Genomic DNA, 20,204 nt, shown 5'->3' with positions numbered 1-20,204 from the left:
TTTTCTGCATTTAGTTAGGGAATACCTTTGCCAGAGATCTCAAATTATGGTCTAAACTCGGGTTAATGTGGCTGCTGAAGGCCTGACTGTACAGGGAAGTTAGAGTGCTGTAATGGAAGCTGTTAATTTCTGTCACTAAGCCTTTCTGGACACTCTGGGCCAGGCACAGACCAACACATGTTCGTTTGCTAGAGCTGGAGCTGGCTTGGCTTGAGTGAGCTCTGGTTTGACAGCTCTATATAGCTGCACCAGTGTAATGCTCTTCACAGGCTCTGTGAGAAATCTGGCTGTGCCATTCCCAACTTGGCACTTCCAGGCAGGAGACTGTCATCTTCTGGGAGAGCTGTTGGGCCAGCCCTGCAGGGTGGATGGCAGTCCCTGCCACCCCTCCAACAGCTTTTGAAGCTGCTTTCTACAGCCTGAAAGACACACCTGCCCTACAGCATCCCTGCTCCCCCATCAGACAAGCCCACCACACATAAGCCTCATTGCAGAGCAAGATGTGGAGGCCACCAAAAGTCTTCCACCCTTTCCAGATGCTGCTTTCGAATGATGACAACTATTGTGAAGGTAAGAGCCCAGTCCAGTATGTATATTTAGTGTTGATGGTGTCAGCTTCATCTGCCCAGCTATCTACCAAAAAAGTGCCAAACTGGGGGCTGTGTTGCTGCACTGTTTCTTGACACTAGAATGCAGAAACACTCCAGTCTAATAAAACCATGTAGCAGTTTAGCTACCACCTTATTTCCACTTGGCAACAAAAGAGTACCCCTTCTGAATTTCTTGCAAAATTACACATCAGTCACCAGGTCAGAAGAAGCAGAATGTGGTAAAAGGCTTTTCTCCCACAATAAACATGAACTTATTCATTAAAATGTGTGTAGTGCTTGCTTATTTCTGTGTCCTGGCCTTGTGTTTCTTGCTTCAAAATGGCTCTGTCTACATTGGTCTGAAACAGTGACATCTTACATGGTTTCTGTTATAAAGGATGCTACCACTTACCTGCTCTTCTCTAACCTCCTATGCATGTGCCAGCCGTGTATGCAGTGCTGGAAGGGGAATACACTCATCACACAACACACCTTCAGGGCTGGTCTGAGGAAAAGAGACAAAAACAAAAAAACAATGATGAAATGAGGCAGATGCACAGAAAATGTTTACCTACTCACTTCAGCATGGAGCAGGCTTGTTGCAAAGTGTGGTGCTTACTCTTTCAGACAGAAGTCTCTGTATGGGATGAGTTTCCACCCAATCTTATGGGAGCTCTTATGCTGGTATTCTCACCCCAGAAAAATCAGTTTGCAATCTATCACAATTCACTGAGCACTTAGCACATTTGACAGGTTACTTCATAATTTTGCCATCTTTAAATTGCTGATGAAAACATGTTCTCCTTTTGTTTGCTGCTACAGCTATTGCCCTTATTAAGCTATACCTTTTTCACAGTTAGTATGGAAGAAGGCAAAGTAAAAGTTTTTCCTTCAGTCACTGGCACCTCAGCTCGTTTGACTGCAGCAACTGAATCCGACAGATTTTTTCATTCAAAAGTGTGAGTGGAAGTTGTGCTTGGCAGAAAAGGGCACAGCCATTTTGAGACACGTGAGATCCACTTCCTTCAAGTCGCAAATTCACAGGCTGGGGATGCTCCAGTTTTGAAACATGCTTACTACAGTTAGCGCCGATCCCGAGTCCTCCGGCACATATAATTCCTGAGAAAGCAGTTCTTCTGGCAGATTAAGGGAACAGTTTCTTTTTGCCTCAGGCCATTAACATTTTAATAAAATGGTCCTCAACTGTGATAAAAAAATTATCTTTAGGGGACTTTATCTATTATTAACCTTATTAAGTAACAAGTTTATTTTTGCTGACATGTAGATTTTCCAACCCTCATCAAGACTGTTTCCAGTTTTTTCTTTTCATTTCATGTTCCATTATGTTGTGTTCCTTTGCTGGAAGTGTGATTTGTGAGTTTGTTTGGGTTGGTTTTGCTCTGATTTTCAATACTTTCTGTCTGCTCAGCTAGGATAAATACATGATCTCACCAGAAATGGCTTCTATCACTCACTTTTGTATAGGTAAAACTCCAGCTCTTCACATCTTGATTTCTCAGGCACTGCGTTATCTGAAAAAATATTTCTGTCCCCTAAAATCAAAATTCACAGAACTAAAATTTGTTTAGCAGAAGCTATAATTATCCAAGGTTTCAGATGTCTGCCAAGATACCAGGGTTACCATTATTCAGTGTAATTAATGCTTTCACCAATTTAGAAGACTGTACAAACATCATGGCCTCATGCTACTAGACAATGAGTGCTTTCTTTGAGATGATAAATGCCTTTGCCTCCTATAGATTTATCAGCATCTTGCAGGTTCAGGATCCATGCTGATCACGTATAAAAAAGGCTGAACTAGTAAGGGGGGGGGGGGGGAAATAAGAGGAAAAACAAAACAAAAAGCATCTTTCAGCTCCCAACTCTCCAATGGCCCAGCTCACTAGAAACCATGGTCTATTACTGGAAGCAAACACAACCCACATTTTATAATTTTTAATTATTATGATTTTTTAGGTTTCAAACCAGTTAGTAACAGTCCACTTCCTCCTTCCTTTCTATGTACCCATATATGTCTGTGTTATTACTGAGTTTGCAACAGAACTCTAGCAGTGTTGCAAGGAAGAAAAGTCCAAATGTGTGCTGTGAGCTCAAAGTGACTTGCTAAACTTCAGGGTGTTTATCTGCATATACATCCCATTATTTCTAAGCCACTGACAACTAGTGCTTCTAACTTCAGCAAGTAAGGGAAGTGTGGACAGTGTCTCCAATGTAATCTCAAATGAGACTGTGGCACAGGGTGCAGATACCTGGTCTAATTTTAAGTTAGTTTGTTTGGGAAGCATGCCGGCAGCAATTCTGCTGCACTTGGTGGGAGTGAGCTTACCTCTTCCTCAGCTGGTTTACACCCAGATGTAGTTCTGTTTGCTGCCTAGCAGACTGAGGTCTTTTGAGTGGAAGTCCCCACTGCCTATGTAAGTCTCTTTGCTCTGTAGCAGAGCCTGTGATGCAAACCAAGATGACACTTTGTCACACACACACACAAAAATGTTAAAAATCATGAGTTTGTGAACAAAATCCACTCTCCTACACCATTTTGTATATTTTAAGCCCATGTAATAGTAATCCATGAATCAACAACAGTGGAATGAACAAAAAGCGTGAACAGGTTCCTACCCAGGTTATAAACAGAGATCAGTTTGGAAAGATTTAAGGAAGATTCGGGGCTTAATAATTCACAATAATAATGATTTGTGATTTAAAAGCCATAAACTATGACAAATACACAGGAAGCTCATTCAAACACATTCCTTTCAAATCACTCTGCATGAATCACTGACTTCACAGAAGATGGCCTCTTGAGTCAGTAATGAAAGTCTGAAGACTGGGATGGCATTCCTAACTCCAACACAAAATGTGTTTCTGGCATCAGTTAAAAAGTTCTCTGTGGGCTTCCTCATCTATCAGTGTAGAGTGAAAGGAGTTGCTGCCAACACTTTTGTAAGAATATTAGTTCATTTGTGTCACTAAGACCCGATCTCAAAAGTGATCTCTGAATGAAAAACAGTTGTGATAAAGTCCCTAAATTAAAACATAAAATCTTTTCCTCTGAAAAAAATTCCTGGAATTGTTTAGTTCTGAATATATGCCTGTTCCCTCTCAATCTAGTGAGGCAAGCCATGGGTCAGATCCATGTCAGCCATGAACTATGAAAAAATGCGGACCTGTAAGCAAGCTCTGTTGGCTGTTGAAACAATCTATTTCAGTTCTATTATAAAATTATCAAAAATGAGGAGTCTTCAGGGTCCTGTATGTAAGGACAATTTAGCTGGCAGACCTTCTCTTGGCAGCCCTACTCCCTAGGATCGTCCTCAAATGGAAGCTGTTGAGACTTGAGTGCTTGGCCTGCCTCAGGAGAGCAGTGAGCGGAAGACCTTACTGCCAATGTGCTTCCAGATGCAGTTGCTAATTGTATTATCTGCTCTTCAAAATGCAATACCAGGGAAGCTGTCCTCACCACCACGAGCAGGCAGAATCACCCATATCTAATTCATCTCCTACTTTATTGCCCATTGAAAAGAATTGCAGGTTGCCCTAGTGGCATACAACAGGCTGCTGTGAGACAGCAACCATCCATTTCTACACAGCATACAAGTTTGATCTCGTTTGGCTAATTATCCCATTAACCTGTACCTAAAGATCCAATTATTGCAGCTGTGGGTGACTGAATAAAGAGCCCTAGCTTGGAGTGTGGGATAATGTCTATAGTGTCTTTGAATCTGCCTGAGCCAAACCATCCCTTAAAAGACCCAATAAAATTTGGATTTTTTACTATGATCATGAACAAATAGTACTATAGCATTTTCTCTCTCACTTAGGCAAAGGCCTGAGTTTAAAACCAGTCAGAACTGGTGTGGAAGCATGACCCAAAAGATTTTGTGACAGGATCTATTTGTCAATGCAACTGGAAAAACTCCAGAGCTGGAGCTGTATGAAACCTGTCAGTGTTTGCATGAGGGGCTGGAATTGGATGATCTTTGAGGATCTTTCCAACCCTAACAATTCTGTGATTCTGTTTATAATCCTTCAGGAAATAACTTCAACATCTGAGTAAAGAATATTTTGAGGCAAGGAATCCCATTTCTCCTGATACTGTTCTCCATTGCAAAGAGTATCTATGTAATCCATTCACAGAGACAGAAATTACCACTACCAAAAGCTTCACAAGTGATTCTGGGAAGTACAGCATGGGTATTTGGAATCTGGTTGAGATTTCTTATTTGGCAGGCAGCTTCCAAAGATCAAATCATTTATCCTGCCCTATTCTTAAAAGCAGAGAATGAAATCCAGACAGAAAGCAGCCTTCTCTGTGAGAGGTTTCCCTCCTTACGCTGGGAAATATTTTAGTTTCTGCCTAAACAGGAACAGCAAGGACCCTGAAATCTACATGCCAGCAAGCAGCTCTTTTAATTAAACTTCTCTTCTGATTATCCTTTTGCATTAATTTCCAGAAAACTTAGCAGAGTGTTTTTCATTACTGGTACTCTCCCTGTCTGTCCTCATGTACCGGATAACTGGGTATGAAAAGAATTTGCAAGCCTGAAGCCAGAGTGGAGCCTGCTTGGTGATCATTATATTGGTGACTGAGAATAAGAAAGTGATACATTTCCTTTCTATAGGATGAGAGTTATCTGCTGGTTACCCAGCAACAGTTTGATTGACTGATTTTACTTTTCTTTTGGTAATGTTTGGTGTAATTTGTGGGCAGTGTTTCTAATCTCATGTGGTCACAGGTTAGTGGATTTCATCCTTGACTTTCATTCCTGAGTTTCATTCCTTATACCTAGAGGCCATAATGCTGGGAACAAGTTATATGACAAGACAGGTGAGAAACAGGATTCTCAAATGAAATCTCACTTGCTACAACTTTTATCTGTGTGCCTTTGTTACATGCAGTTGGGGTGCACACGGTGTTTCTATATCAGCAGCAGTGATATGGCAACCACATGTGACCATCATTCCTGCCTGCTAGAGGCATGTTTTCCACTCTCACACTTTCTCTCCTTTGCTGATCACTGAGCACACAGTTAATGATAATCCTGATTTTTTCAGAGCCCGCTGTAAGGGCACCATCTTTGCCTGTACATCTGCCACTTCCCTTCTCAGATAAGTGCAGCTGAGTAGCTCTCACTGTTGGACCCCAGAGCTGTAAGGCTCAGAGGCAGTGTTTTCTTCAGGAAGGACTTTTAACTGGAAACCCTCTCACCGATATGCCCATTGATGCGCATCTTCTGTAAGCTTCAGAAGGTGGTTGAAGAGGTTTTAATTTGGTTTTGATTTTGGTAATTCTGCAGGGACATCAGGTGTTTGTGGGTTTTTTTAATTTATCTGAATGCAAAGCTAACAATAGGATGACAATTTGAACTGTATCAATTGTGAGTGCTGAGGGTTTGTGCTTTATTATTTTGATGTGAAGTGCTAATATGCAACTAACTGCTATGTCAACAGGCACTCCAAATCTTTAAATAACAATGCAGCAAAATATCCAGGTTTCAAGAGTACTTGTCTCTTCCCATGCAGAAGCTGAAGATGTTATTATATTGCACAGTGTACCAGGGAATATCATGTCTTATGATATGACATCATTTGAGCTAACATCACAGAACCTGAGCGGCATCATGCATGAGCAGCCAAAAAAAAAACACCTTACATGGGAAATTCTGAGCAGTGTAGAGGTCCCTGGTCCTCTAAGTATTGAAATATGTATATGATAGGCAATGGACTAGCAGTTTTGTCAAGTGTCTGAACTGTTGTTTTAAAATGCATCTACTATAGTTTGCCATGCCATTCCTCCTTTATGTGTGGCAAAAGAAAACATGGTATAGTTTGTAACACACAAGCTATTCCTAGGCAGGACAAGAGTGAAGCCTTTTTGCTCATGCATTTATGTCTGTCACTACCTTGAACTTTGCTGATCTGAGTAAAACAAAAGTAGGAATGATCTTTGGTTTTGTTTCCATCAAACTAACCCCTAACTGATTAAGTTTTGCTGAACAGCAGTTTAGGCTTAATCATTATCTATCTTCTCCCTGGGGCCCAATGCACATCTTTAATAGTTTTTTGTCCAATTTAATATTGCTTGCCGGTGCTACACATAGATAGCACTTCCACAAAACAGCTCTGAAAACAATTTTAAAGCCCAGAAATATCAACTGCAATGAGACAAGCCCTGCTTATGCTGAAGCTACTGGAAGTGTTGACCTTAGCTAAAATAAAGTTGTAATTTTGAAGCAGAAAATTCCTGCAGAAAATCAACATGTCACATTGTGCCCAAGTGCTCACAATCCACACTGTGTGCACTTCCCTATCCAGGTTTCCTCTGCCCTTTGCTAGACTCATGGAAAGGGCTGTGGAAACAAGCTTGGGAGGAGCCTCACACCTTCCTTTCCACTCCCCAAACACTGTCTTAACACACACACACATTTTCATCCTTTAATGGAATGGTGCAATCACATAGACAAAGAGACTCATTCTTCTTTACCTGGATGCTTTTGCTAGGCTACCAAGCTCAAAGCCAAACTGCTGTCTATTTCAAACAACTAAAACCCCAAATCCTCTTTGATAAAATATGTCTTTTGGTTCAAATCCTGAGACATCTTGACTAAATGGTTGTACTTCCATATCTGCCATACAAGATACCCTTCCAGAGTTCACTAATGAAATCACTACATATATGTATGTATGTATGTATGTATGTATGTATGTGTACATACACACACACACAGAGTGTTTTAGACAACAGACATGTTATTATGCTGGGAGTTGGTACTGAATCATGTAAGCAAACACCAGTATATGCAGCATCAGACAATTCCACTTAATGGTATAGGCAACTGATCTGTTGGACATCTCCAAGTTTTCATCTATTTGGACCTGGGCCATTGGTTTCAGGTAGCCTTGTTAAAAAGGGATTTGCAGGTCTTTGCAGTGTTACAGCCCTGCCAAGCTGGAAGCTATAGACAAGGTCAATGTCTAGGACTCTCTTGTATTAAATGAGCAAGTAAGCTTATATGCATTGCAGATTCCCTGCCCATGAGATCTCTTGTCTAAAGCAATCTGCTGAAAGGTGATAGGGTTGAAGTGTAGGCTAGACAACATGCATATGGCAGAGGGTTTGTAATATTCTAAATAGCATCCACTGTGTTTTCTTGGGTCAACATACAAAGGGTGTTGGTAAATCAATAGTTTAATTCAAGTGTGACAAGACAATTTATCAACCCGCTTACAAAAATGCTGCTCTGTGAGACAAAGCAGATTTGCAACATTGCTGGCAGGAGCCATTGTGCACCACATGGCATAACACAGTTATAGCCAGGGAGAGGTACCTACAACCTAATATTTCTGTGCTGAGGGAGGGCAAGCTGGGCAATGCCAGTATTTGTGCTTGGGAAACCCTATTAAGCACAGGGTGACGTCTTGCGTTGTAATATTATAACACAGAAGGGATGGAAATAAAGACTGTGCATTTAACCTTAATTACAAAGGGGAATTTGTTTTGCTTTTGGTTGAATAACAGGAGCTATTGCTCCCTGGGCATTACAGAGACACAAATCATGGATCTAAAAGTCTTCAGTTCTTTCACAGGCCTGGTTAGGATGCTGCTACAAGAAACAATAGGGATATACCTAAGTTACTGTGACACCTAAGAAAGAGTTGGGGCACTTGCATTTTGCTATTTGATAACTTTGTGTTTGTGTTAACCAAGGGCAGCAGTTGCAAAGCCTGGGTTCCTCTAGTTTGGTCCTGAAGAGCCTATTCAGACATTAAATTCCCTCAGCTTCTGAAATCAAAGGGAACAATCGGTACATGCACAAAATAGGAAATGTATGTGATCATAAGCATAAGGCCTGCAGGTTTGACTGATTCAGGCTGGGGCTTTGCAGGTGTACATCTCCACACATCAAATAGAGGTGCCCTTATAAAATCCCAGTTTCAAAAATGTGCTTAAAGCCCCCATTAGGATACATATATTAAATACAAAATTCCTTCACCTAAGGTCTGAATAAAGCAAATGAGAATAAAGCCAAAGAAAAAGAACAGTAGGAGGAAAAAAAAACCCTATCTCTCACAAAACTGTGTACAGTCAGATAGAAACCAAATGTTTCCTTCTTAATCAAGCCTAAGTAATATTATTTAATGAGGAAGTCTTGAAAACAGTTTTGTGTACATCAAAAAGGTGTTACACCTTGTGCACATATATAATATTCTCCTTGCAAAATAGCTGCTATAACGTGGAATACTAAGCAATTATTTTTTGTAAAGGCCATTAGAGCCTGACAGCTACTTTAAACCCACGTATAATTGCTCACAGGATAAGAGCCTCTATTCATATTACTCAAATGCCTTGCCTCAGCTGGAGACAGTTGAAATGAGTACAGTGTGCAACAAGATAGAGTGAATGAGCTCTAACCTTTCTTCACTAAAGCAGGTACTGAGAGATACCAGGCTTGTTTCACTCTGTGGATAATGAACACAGTGCAGCCCCTCATTCACTTACCTTCCTCACAGTCCAGGCTATGTGTCATTGTGCCAAGAGTAACTTTTTAATTCCTTTTAGTTCTTTTCCCATGTTTTCCCTCAGAGAGACTTAGGGATGAGAAAGACTGAAGTCCATCTAGAAGAATGCCTTGTTCTTGGCTCCTCCTGGATTGACTCCTCAACTGGCACAAAGATGTATAGCTATTTCAGTATCATATACTGGTATCAGCTGGCATCAACCCATTTACTCTGAACATACCTCACCAAATATCTATGTCCACACTGTGGGATCCTCCAGAATTCCCACAGACCTGGCCTCTGACTTCTTGGACTGTACCATATTTTTTTCCCTATTTATGCCCCAAATGTCCTTCCAAAGGAAAGTGGGGGGTATAAATAGGGGCTAAGCAAGGCAGTGCCCCAGAGCACATTGATAAACACAGCAGAGCACCTACACCTGCAGGAGACATACAGTTGATCTTTACCACCATTGCAATCTACTTTTTTCTAGCTGGTTAAATCCTAACAACATAATACATAAAAGTTCATGATGGTGAGTCAATTTGGAATGATAAGGGAGGGGAAAAAAAATAAATCCAAGATGGAATACGAAAATATCTTGCCTTAATTTTTCCTTTTAAACTGAATAACCAATTGTGGTCACCGTGGCTCTACAAAAGCCATGGAAATAGAAGTAGGGTCTCAGTCTTGGCCAAAAAGTTATTAAAAGCATTAAAAATAGCTGCTTCCTGCTGCATGTAAAATTCTTCCTCTTCCTGTTAGATCACAAACTTGCATGGAAATAGCCTCTTATTTATTTCACAATCAAATTCTAGTTGGAAAATAACTTTATTTTCCTATCATTTCCTAGACTGCACATTTTAGCTTGGAGCAGAGGTCAGGGAATGATAACTTTTTTTGCTTTTATGTATTTCCTCTACAAAACAAATTCAGTATTCATGGATAAATCACACAATAGTGCAGAACAGCACACAGGAATTTTCCTTTACTGAAATGCACTGGCCAAACACATTCCTTATTTAATTTTGTACATGTTGCATGTCTACAACATTAAAGAAACATCATTCCCCAACAACCTTCCCCCAGAGATATTTCCATTAGGAAACAAATTTAGAGGCAATTTCTGATTGTCTCTTAATGAACCTCAATGTTTAAGTTTGGCCATACTGCATCTAGTGTTCACGGTCCTTAGGGATGTGCAGAAAGAACCCAACTGAAATGCATCAAGAAATGGCACGTTTAATTTTTGTGTGGCAGATTCAAATATCACAGAGCAAGTGTTCAAGTGGGAAGTTATCAGATTCCCATCCCAGGTATGAAAATGGGAACAAAAAATTAAGAGAGATAAAAATAGATAAATAATGAAAAATGGAAAGGCAGCCTGAGCAGGTAAAAGATGGGAAATAGGGTGAGGGGAGAAAACATGTGACATCAAAGGAGCATACTGTGAAATGATAGGTGGAGTTTTACACACCAGCCTCAGCCGTGAGCAGCTCCCTGAGGACATTACAGTATCACAGTATCACAGTATCACTTAGGTTGGAAAGGACCTCGAGGATCATCGAGTCCAACCCATCAACACAGACCCCATGACTAGACCATGGCACCAAGTGCCACGTCCAATCTCCCCTTGAACGCCTCCAGGGTCGATGACTCAACCACCTCCCTGGGCAACCGGTTCCAATGCCGAATGACTCGCTCGGTGAAGAATTTCCTCCTCACCTCGAGTCTAAACCTCCCCTGGCGCAGCTTGAGACTGTGTCCCCTTGTTCTGGTGTTCTGGTTCATGGGGTGTGATTCTTCACCCCACTCCTCGTTACCAGAGTCACCTGATGATGCAGTCAGTGGGAGTGTCGACACCTGTTGGTTTTATTCAATAGATTTCCAGCTCTGTTTGTACGCCGCTGCCCTGAAGAAAAAAAAATGCCTATGAATGGTTTTCCTGAGTCTATATGAGGGGCAGACAGGACTTTTTGAGGACCTAAATAATTTTGTTTACTTTAATCTTCCAGTTCTGGCAGTACCTTCCACCCACTGGGCTGAGTTTTCGAAGAAGCCATGAAGTTTTACATGCAGCTGCTAACGCTACTACTCAGCTATCAGAAACAGCACCAACCACCTAAATGGGTCTTATTCTTGACTAGGAGGTGGCTGAAAAGGAAACTATAGCAAGTTAAACCATTCTATCACATCACTCACTGAGAAAAAGTGCTGCATCTACACAGTGGTTAAAAACAAGAGCAATTCTCCATCAGTAATGACACAAAGCAAAATACTTTGAAGAATGTGTGAAACATCAGAGAGCAGAAGAGGAGACAAAACAAGTACTGCCTTGTGTCCCTCAAATTCCTACGGAGCAGTGGGTCTTTTTTTAAGGAATAAAATAATTCCTGAAAATACTTTTTCCAATGTAATGTCACGGTAACCCTAAGCAAAAATTCACCAATTTTTTACTGAGTTTGTTTAGCAGGGCAGATTATTTTCTTTCCCCGAGCCCTAATTGCAACGCATAGAATCAGTTCCCATGCCTTCCAGCTTTAGAAGCAGTTTCTCTGGTTATGGGATGTCCTAGAAGCCAAGGTCATCAGCAGTGAAAGTCTGTGTCTTTGCACTCCCTCATGTGTGTTCCTCCAGCTCCTGCAGTTTCCTTTCCTGGCAGCAGCTGCTCCTGCTCTTCATCTTGCTTTTAAAAGCAGTAAGAAATGGGACAGCGTGGGTAATACGGAGTGAACAGCAATGCTGTGGCTTTGCAGATGAACCATCACCACATGTCCAGTTCTCATATTCTGCGCAGCTCCACGTTCAATACATCATATTTCGCAAACTAACTGGCAAATACCTAGAAATACCTAGAAACTTCTACTTCTGTGTCAGGTTTGCTTGAAATGACCAAAAGTTGTTTGAGACAGGGATACACACATAGGTACACAAGGAGAACAGGGTCCTATACATTCTGTTCATACAGAAACATGCATAAACTCACTATTGTTATGAAGCTGATGAAAGGGACTGGCTTGGTTAAAGAAATCCAGCTGGGCAGCACCAACTTCCCATACACATCAATGTGACAGCTTGATTATTGCCAACATCTCCTTCAGAGGCAGCTCAGTGTCCCATGCTGTTCTTGTCTTCTTAGCTCACCCTGAAAGACACGGCAGATTTCTTTCGCCAGTAGGCTACAGCTCAGACATCCTCCAAATTAACCTCATCCCAGACTCCTCAACTTAGTTGAGGGCAATCTAAGGTGGTGCTTCCTAGAGGACTAGGGTGATGTAAAATCCACAGTGTGTGGATTACCCATCAGTAATGATTCATCCCCTTCTGATAGTTGTAGCTTATGCTTCACCTCTAAAGAAGGGGTGATAGAGGTAAGGCTGAAGGATAAGACAGAATCTAACTCTGGATGTTTTTCAGCCTAAATAGTGCAGTCTGTGTGATGCCCAGATTCTTTACACATACTTCTCAAGTCTTTCAAACAAGGGCTCTTTTAAATACTCAGCTTATATATAAGCAGTACATAATACACATGGGAGTGGGGAGGAGGGTATCTCCCTGAGAGTTAAAGCTGCACTGCAAAGTCACTGGAAATTATAGCTGAATTATATCCTGAAGACTGTAAACATGGTGGCTTGGCAACATTATAAAACAGAATACTTCCATTGGAACAAACCTCCAACAATCATCTACCCACTTCCCCAGAGTCAATTTCCCATGAAAAATACAGCTTCCACAATGCTGAAATTTTTCTAGATTATTTTATTCTTATTTTTGACAAAATGTTCTCTGTTGTTGAGTTGGTTGGTTGGTTTTCCCTATCATAGCTATCATTATTGAAGACTCTCTGTTGCTTGAACTTGTTCCAGACTGGAATTCCTCAGACTGCTGGACTGACCTAAACCATTTAATCTATGGCAGTTTCAGCTTAAACTGAATTGCCTTTTAGTGGCACATTGCCTCCCAAGAGCTCGTGTCTCCCGTGGGGCTCCATAGTCTGCTACTGCAGGGAAGAGATTTGCTGTGAGGAGCGTGTCCCTACAAACGCATTGTGAGAGGTAGCCCAAACAGGGAATTAGGCCCTTGTGGGAAAAGTGCATTAAATAATGCTCACCATCTTCAGTTTTACCATGATCAGAAAAGGTGCTTTTCTGACAATCCAGTGTTTTGGATCACTTTAATTTCTCTCTCAGTTTGTTTCATGATGATACAAAAAATGCCCCAAAAGCATATTTCTAAGATGATTCTTTTGGATTTCTGATTCATAAAACCTTGATTTCCTAGGGTTTTTTCTATCAATTTTCAACAATATCAAATATAAATATCAGAGGGTTTTTTCAGGTTATAAATTCCTTTTTTTATGCTGCAACTCTTAACTACCTGTAGCAGTTTCTCGCTATTTTCCCATATACTTGCCGTTCTGTAATTACAAATGATGTAATATTTTTCCCATGTGAATTATCCCTAGGACCTAATTCCAGATCCCCAAATCCCATAGTAGAGATCTGTTCTCTCTGAGCTGACACAACAGTAGGCAATTCATTGAGCACAGACAGACACATCTTTTCCATGAACGCATTTAGTATCATTGCTAGAACTGTCTCACTAGCAATTTCAGCTAATAAGAAAATGAAGTTAGCACAAAGCTTCTGAAAATAAATTCTGCAGAAGACATCTCTCTGCTTTAATAGAGATTGAATGCAGTCCATTTCTTTTTTTCCCCTCCTGTGCCAAACAACACATCAAAACAACGTTTAGCAAGTGAGCTACATTTCACAACACACTCACATCATAGATGGACGCAAACTAAGTTGCTTGGCAGCGTAAATGCCCTGGAGAGAGGCAAGTTGGTTGTTTGGTTTTTTATTGTTGGTTGGTTTTTTTTTCTGTCCAGCCTGGTTTCTCCCAGTACTTTAGGATTGCCCAAGATTATTCCATTATCTCATATGTGTCTCCTGTGGCTGTTAACCCTCTGCACTGCCTAAAAAATATCACTAGAAGCCGCCTTTTTCCATGTGCCTTGAGTTCATGTTGCAGAGGTGTTGTGCATGCTGCTATTAATTCCTGGCATATTCCACCTAAGTTAGAATCAAACACCATGAAATCACAGGTGGGACAGAGGTGTTTTAAGAAACAGATACTTCAAGTTCTGTTTAACCAAGCAAAGGGGTGTGAACTGGAGATATCATCAAGAACAGGTCACTGATTCAGTTACTTTCCCCAGTTTTTCATTTTCCTTGATGGTCTCAAGTGCATGGATGGAGAAGTTGCATGTGGAATATTATTTTTTTTACTCAATATTTTAACATCAAATGTTGTGGTCTCCATACAGTGGATCTTGTTACGTTCTCCCTCTGCCCCTTGCCAGGAATAACTGCAGGCCAGATCCCAGGATCTTCAGCGTGGTCCATGGGGATTCATCTCACAAAATATGACCCCAAAAACTCCTCCTCAGATTTCCCAACTTCTCTGTGCAAGGATATTAGAAATGTGGCACTTGAAATCTGTTTTGCCAAAACATTTGGTCTAGCCAAGCATTTCATGCAATGTATGTGGCAAGCAGATGCAACCGGGTCACAAACACTGCTGAGATAAGTGCTTAACAATTCCGCAGTGGACATGTGGATTTTTTTGTTCTTGCCTGCTGCTAGACAACTTCATACACTGCTGGTAATTACTGTATGTGGGGTTTTTTTGTTTGTGTGCCTTACCCCGTAGCTTTGTTCGTGACAATAAAAATATTCTGAACAGCTTGGAAAACTTCCTTTACTCTGACTTGAAAAGGCTGAATTCAGTTCCCAGGGAGCTCAGTGGGAGCTGGATTAAGCTCTGTGGCAAAATCCTTTACCTCTTACCCTGCTGCTGCAGTGGCAGGTGCTGAATTTCTTTTTACTGGTTGGTTAATTTATCCTTTTGTCATCAAAATGTACCAAAATCCCCTAACTGTCTTCCCTTGTGTAGAGGTTTTCTCCTGTGACAGAAGAGACAGAGACATTCTGCTCTTTCTCCAGTCTCCAGCCAGTTCAGAGCCCCAAAAGATTTGTCTTTCACAGGATTTGTCCTGCACCAAAGAATTCTCTCTGCCAGTCAAGGAGATCTGCAATATTTTTTTTACCCTTTTTTTACATACTCCATCTCTGGGTTATGCCTGTGCATTTATTCTTCCTCCTGAGTATCTTGCCAATACAAATTACAGTTCTGAGTAGAACCAGAAACAGGGACAGGCATGACCTCTTGCAACCTAAGGGGGAAGAGGAGGGGCAAGGACTTTATGAGTAAAGAATTTGTTTGAAATCTAAAAAGGAATTACATATTTACCTTACTATTCAGTTTGATACCCAGGTACAGTTGTCCCCTGGACATAGGCTAGTAGACATTAGTTAAAAACAAATAGAGTGTAGCATATTCTATTCTATTCCTTTCTTCTAAAGGACCTCTGCTAGTCTTTGTTTTCCTGTCTACCTTTGATGCCCTTCAAACCCATTAGTTAGATATCTCTGAAGATTGGAAAAATGCAGCCTTCCACTTTGAAAAGCCATGACAAATTGAGAAGGAAGTAAAGCAACAGTGCTCCCCAGAAAGAAAGCACCGTTTCTACAGAAATAACTCTGACAAATTCTACACAAATCATCAAATAAAAAATTCTGGGAGATAATTAGAATGCCAAGGAATGGCAGCTCCTCCAGTGAATTTTCAGATCAACCAATACAATTTAATAATTACATCCACATTGAAGGTCCCTAACATTCATTGGAAAGATAAACCTCACACACTGCATGGTGGAGTCCTGTAAGACAACCTTGTTAAATGCTCCTGGGTTTGTTATTCTTTTCAGAACATCATGGTTAATTCAATTCCTGTCTGATATATGCTGAGGTACCTAGATTCAGGCACACCAATTTCTACCCTCTGATAATAAGATGTGAGACAAAGCATCATGCTATTACTTATAAATTGTAAAAGGTATTCTTCTCTACTCACACCCAAGCAGTTGTTACCAAATGGACTTTGATACTGCTAGTCTTGATTTATTCAGAATCTGTGTTTGGGGCTTTCTTTGTTTTACAGTGCAGAATCACACAGAATCACAGAATGTATTTGGCTGGAAGAGTCCTTGAAGATTCTCCAGTCCAACCTTTGCCCCAGCACCGCAGGGTCAACATTAAACCACGTCCCTAAGTGCCAGGTCCACCTCCAGGGATGGCGACTCCACCACTGCCCTGGGCACACTATTCCGATGTTTGATAAGCCTTCCAGTGAATAAACATTTCCTAATATCCAGCCTAAACATCCCCTGGCACAGCTTGTATCCATTTGCTCTAGTCCTGTTGCTTGCCACCAGGGAGAAGAGGCTGTCCCTCCTTCTTGCTCCAACTTCATTTTGGGTAGTTGTAAAGAGCAATAAGGTCTCCCCTCAGCCTCCTTTTCTCCAGACTGAATCACACACAGCTGTAGATCTAGTCCTGCAAATCGTGCCAAAATAATAAAAAGAAAAAAAGAAAAGTGCACATGTTCCCCAGTTTTGCCATTTTCCCACTATTGGAGAAATGATTTTTAACACACATCTTCCATGATCTTTTGAATTCTGAAATACGACAGGGGTGGAAGACGGAAGCCACAAGCAGCCACTGTGCCTCACAATAAAGTGAAAATGATCTATTCAAACTGGAAGAAAAAAAAATGCCACAACACAAAAGAGTAAAATCACTTTCCTTCTGTATTACAGTAAATTAATTTTAGAGATGGGCACCTACTGTTAAACTTAAATTCAGACATAAACCTGGGAACATAATGACTCAAAATAAGGCTGGATCTTTGGACCCAGACTGCCATGGCTATTGGCAAACAGATAATAACTGATTAGTTAGCAAACTCCACCAAGCATCAGTTCTAGGCGCTCCCTATCTCACAGTTGATTTCTTGGTGTGCCACACCGCCTTTATGTCCTATATCGATGCACCACAGACATTTCTAACACCTTATGTCCCTGTGACAGCTATAAAGATCTTTTTTTTAATGAGAAATATTCATAGGGAACATACCTTAGATAGAATTTTTGCCAGAAAATTCTAGCCTCATTCATAGAATGTCCCACTAATCTATCTCAACAGAGCAACTCAGATGATGGCAAGAAATAGGGAGCTAGGTCCTAAACACCCATATTGCCTCCTAAACCAGAAGAGTTCCTTCACTGTTTAAAACAAAGTGGTCAAAATCCAGCTTCAATTCACAGTCTGATGATTACATTGGTCAATTTCCAAGTCAACAGCTAAAGGCCATGAGAACTTTTTAAATGTTTTCCCACCCATATGCATATTGTTCCAGGCACTTAGGGGGGAAAAAGGAGGGGAGGAGGGGGAATGGCAAAAGGCAAGAAACCAAGAAAGAAAAAGAACATCCACCATACAGAAAGCACAGTAATAAAATAAAATAAAATGAAACATTCAACATTGAGTTACTGATCTGCAAGTGAGCTTTGAAATTACCAGGAGATGTGATGAATTCGATTTAGCATCCCAATGAATTCGCAGAACTGCTTTGGAAGGTGGAAGGAGTTGCACGTAGTGCCTTAGACCTCCTTGCTATGGGTTTGAGAAGAGTCAGGTTTCTTTCTTTTCTTAATTTTTTTGTTTTCAGTTTCCTGTGTGAAACAGATTGTTCATAGAAAATTATTTCAAGAGCTTTCCCTTCATTTTCCTGTGCAGAGCTACAACAGAGTACTATTAGCATCTGGTTCCGCATATGCCCAGAAGCCCATTCATTTCAAGGCACTTTCAGAATCAGGACCTTGATGTGTAATAATTTACTACAAATTCTGATAAGCGTGGGGGAAGAGGGGGGGGGGGGGGGGGAGGGAAGGGGGGATTCTATCAGTGTTTTGAGATGTACTTGAAATTTCAAAACACCCCCAAATCCCTGCAAGTCTCCTCTGGTGAGCATAACTTCCTGGGGAATCGTGACATTCCTCCTAGGGTTCTGATAAAGCAGCAGTGTGACAAATACTGATGCAAAAAGCTGAATAATACAAAAATAAAAATGTGAATACAAATTGACGAGCTGTATCAGTCATAATTAACCAGTCAGGAGAAATGTCAGTGTATACTGATCCTCTCTGTGGAAAGGGCTGAATATTTTAGCAATTCTTTCGGAAGGTACTGAACTTTTCTTGCAATTTAATTATTCATCCATAAAACTTTCCCCGTCTTGTTTCCTCCTCAAATTACCGCAGAACTTTCCCCTCCTTGGTGAAATCAGAACTATAATCACATGCATGCATACAGTACACAGACAAAAACACAGACCCATAAAAAAAAAAAAAGTATTAAAAAAGCCTCAACAGATACCACCCCCAACTTTCCCCCAGTTGTACATTTGATGCTTGCTGGTGCCATTAAGCAAACACAAAACAACAGCAAGCGCATTCTGTTGAAATGTTTAGCTAAATGGAACCAAAACAGTCACAGTTCACAATTTCATAAATACATTAATTAGAAGTGTCTCCAAATAGCATGTGATTTTGAATTATTAACATAAAACACTGCATTATAAATGACTGCAAATTGCATTCCTTAGTGCTCTCCATGCTTAATTTATTATGCCGTAGGAAAATTTGCAAATTACTTCACTGTTTTATATTTAATGGATAGTTTTATATGTATATTGTTTCATTAAGATAAAATTAAACCACAGTGTACATATTATATGCCTTTCCAGTGACATAAATGTCACTAGAGACCCTCAGACTTTGTCAGGAGGGGGGCATGCTTCTGTCATCTCCTAAATTCAATAGAGAAGAGGAGGTTGAAGTTTCTGCCCTTTCTGTGCCCATCCATAATCACCCCTTCCAGCCATCCCATTTTCAAGGTTTACAGAGGCCACTGCAGAAAAATTTCCTGCTGTCTGAAAGTATGGAGAGGGGCAGCGGAGCAGCCCTTGCTTCTCTGAGTCTGTAATTTGAAGGCGAAGGAGAATTCTCAGCAGTGGACTCTGCTGCTAGGGCAATGCAGTCACCATGCCACCTGTGTTTTGCAGAGAAGAAAGAAGGTAGCAAGCCAGGTGAGCTTCCTGCCATGAACCACATCAACAAAGATACCTCTGGAAAACCATTTCAGTCTTCCCAGAAGATGGGCATGCTGCTCTGCCAATGATTTTGCTGTCACATCTTCCTGCAGAGGGAAAAGAATGGCAATAAAACTTATTAGGAAACCCTGGTGAGGCTAGATGGGGAGCAATGTCTGGAAAAACACTGGGAAGGGAGACTGAAAGTCACTGTATACAAAAGGAAAATCCATTAGAAATGTAACTATAAAGTCATTCGTCTTTGACAATTTCTTTGCATGTTGTCTGTTCTCAGCCATTTGTCTTCTCTATTTGTAAATTCCTCAGAAGAGGAATTGCCTCTAACTATGTGCTTGCAGAGTGCATCTTATAATGCAGACTTAACTTCCCTCAAAACCTGAAACGCAAATAGAGCGTAAATAATAGATAATATTTATGATACGTAAATAAATAATATTGGGGCGTGAAGAGGCATTCTAGATGTGTTTAAATAGGCTGTCCAATTCCCTGTGTTCTGAGAACAAGTAATATTCTATGGGTGGAGGTGAAAGAGACTGTTTTTCCTTAACTTTCAATTCTTTTGATCAGATAGAAAAGGTACCGGTTACCTGTCTGCACGGGGTCCACGTTGGTTTCAGATCCACTTTCATTTAATAAAAATAGAGCACAATAAAATATTGCAGGATGGGTAGGAGGTGGAGAGATGGCATATTTGGAAAAGCCATAAATTCTGCTTTAAGTTAAAACTGTATTAATGAAACTGAAGCTACAAGGAGATGCTTGCAAGAGAGAGAGAAACAGACCTCTGAGCTATTCTTTTCAAGTAATGAAGATGAGACTCTGTCAGAGATTGAGGTGTCAAAACTGGAAGTGCTGGAACAAATTCACAAATTAAAGAGCAACAAGTCACCATGACCAGATGGCATACATCTGAGAGCTCTGAAGGAACTTAAGAATTAAGTGGTTGAGCTGCTAACAGAAAAATATGCAGCCTTTCATTAAACTGCTACCATGCCAGAGGACAGGAGGTAGCAAATACCT

At 40.7% G+C, this 20,204-nt stretch overlaps 1 long non-coding RNA gene across 1 annotated transcript; it reads right to left on the bottom strand.

Annotated features, from left to right (window-relative positions):
* Positions 1 to 1,016: 1,016 nt before the first annotated feature.
* On the bottom strand, positions 1,017 to 19,260 carry LOC137452437 (uncharacterized). Its single transcript, XR_010990088.1, has 5 exons — positions 19,198 to 19,260; positions 17,591 to 17,745; positions 12,094 to 12,252; positions 10,833 to 11,019; positions 1,017 to 1,095 (listed from the first exon to the last, which is right to left on the bottom strand). It is a non-coding gene; the product is annotated as an uncharacterized lncRNA (long non-coding RNA).
* Between the last annotated feature and the right edge of the window lie 944 nt (positions 19,261 to 20,204).

This window comes from Melanerpes formicivorus, unplaced genomic scaffold, assembly GCF_026170545.1.
Source record: "Melanerpes formicivorus ecotype bairdi unplaced genomic scaffold, bMelFor1.0.p_v2 SCAF_53, whole genome shotgun sequence".
Taxonomy (NCBI): domain Eukaryota; kingdom Metazoa; phylum Chordata; class Aves; order Piciformes; family Picidae; genus Melanerpes; species Melanerpes formicivorus.
Note: the sequence above shows the minus strand (reverse complement) of the source record. Positions and strands in the feature narration are given on the sequence as shown.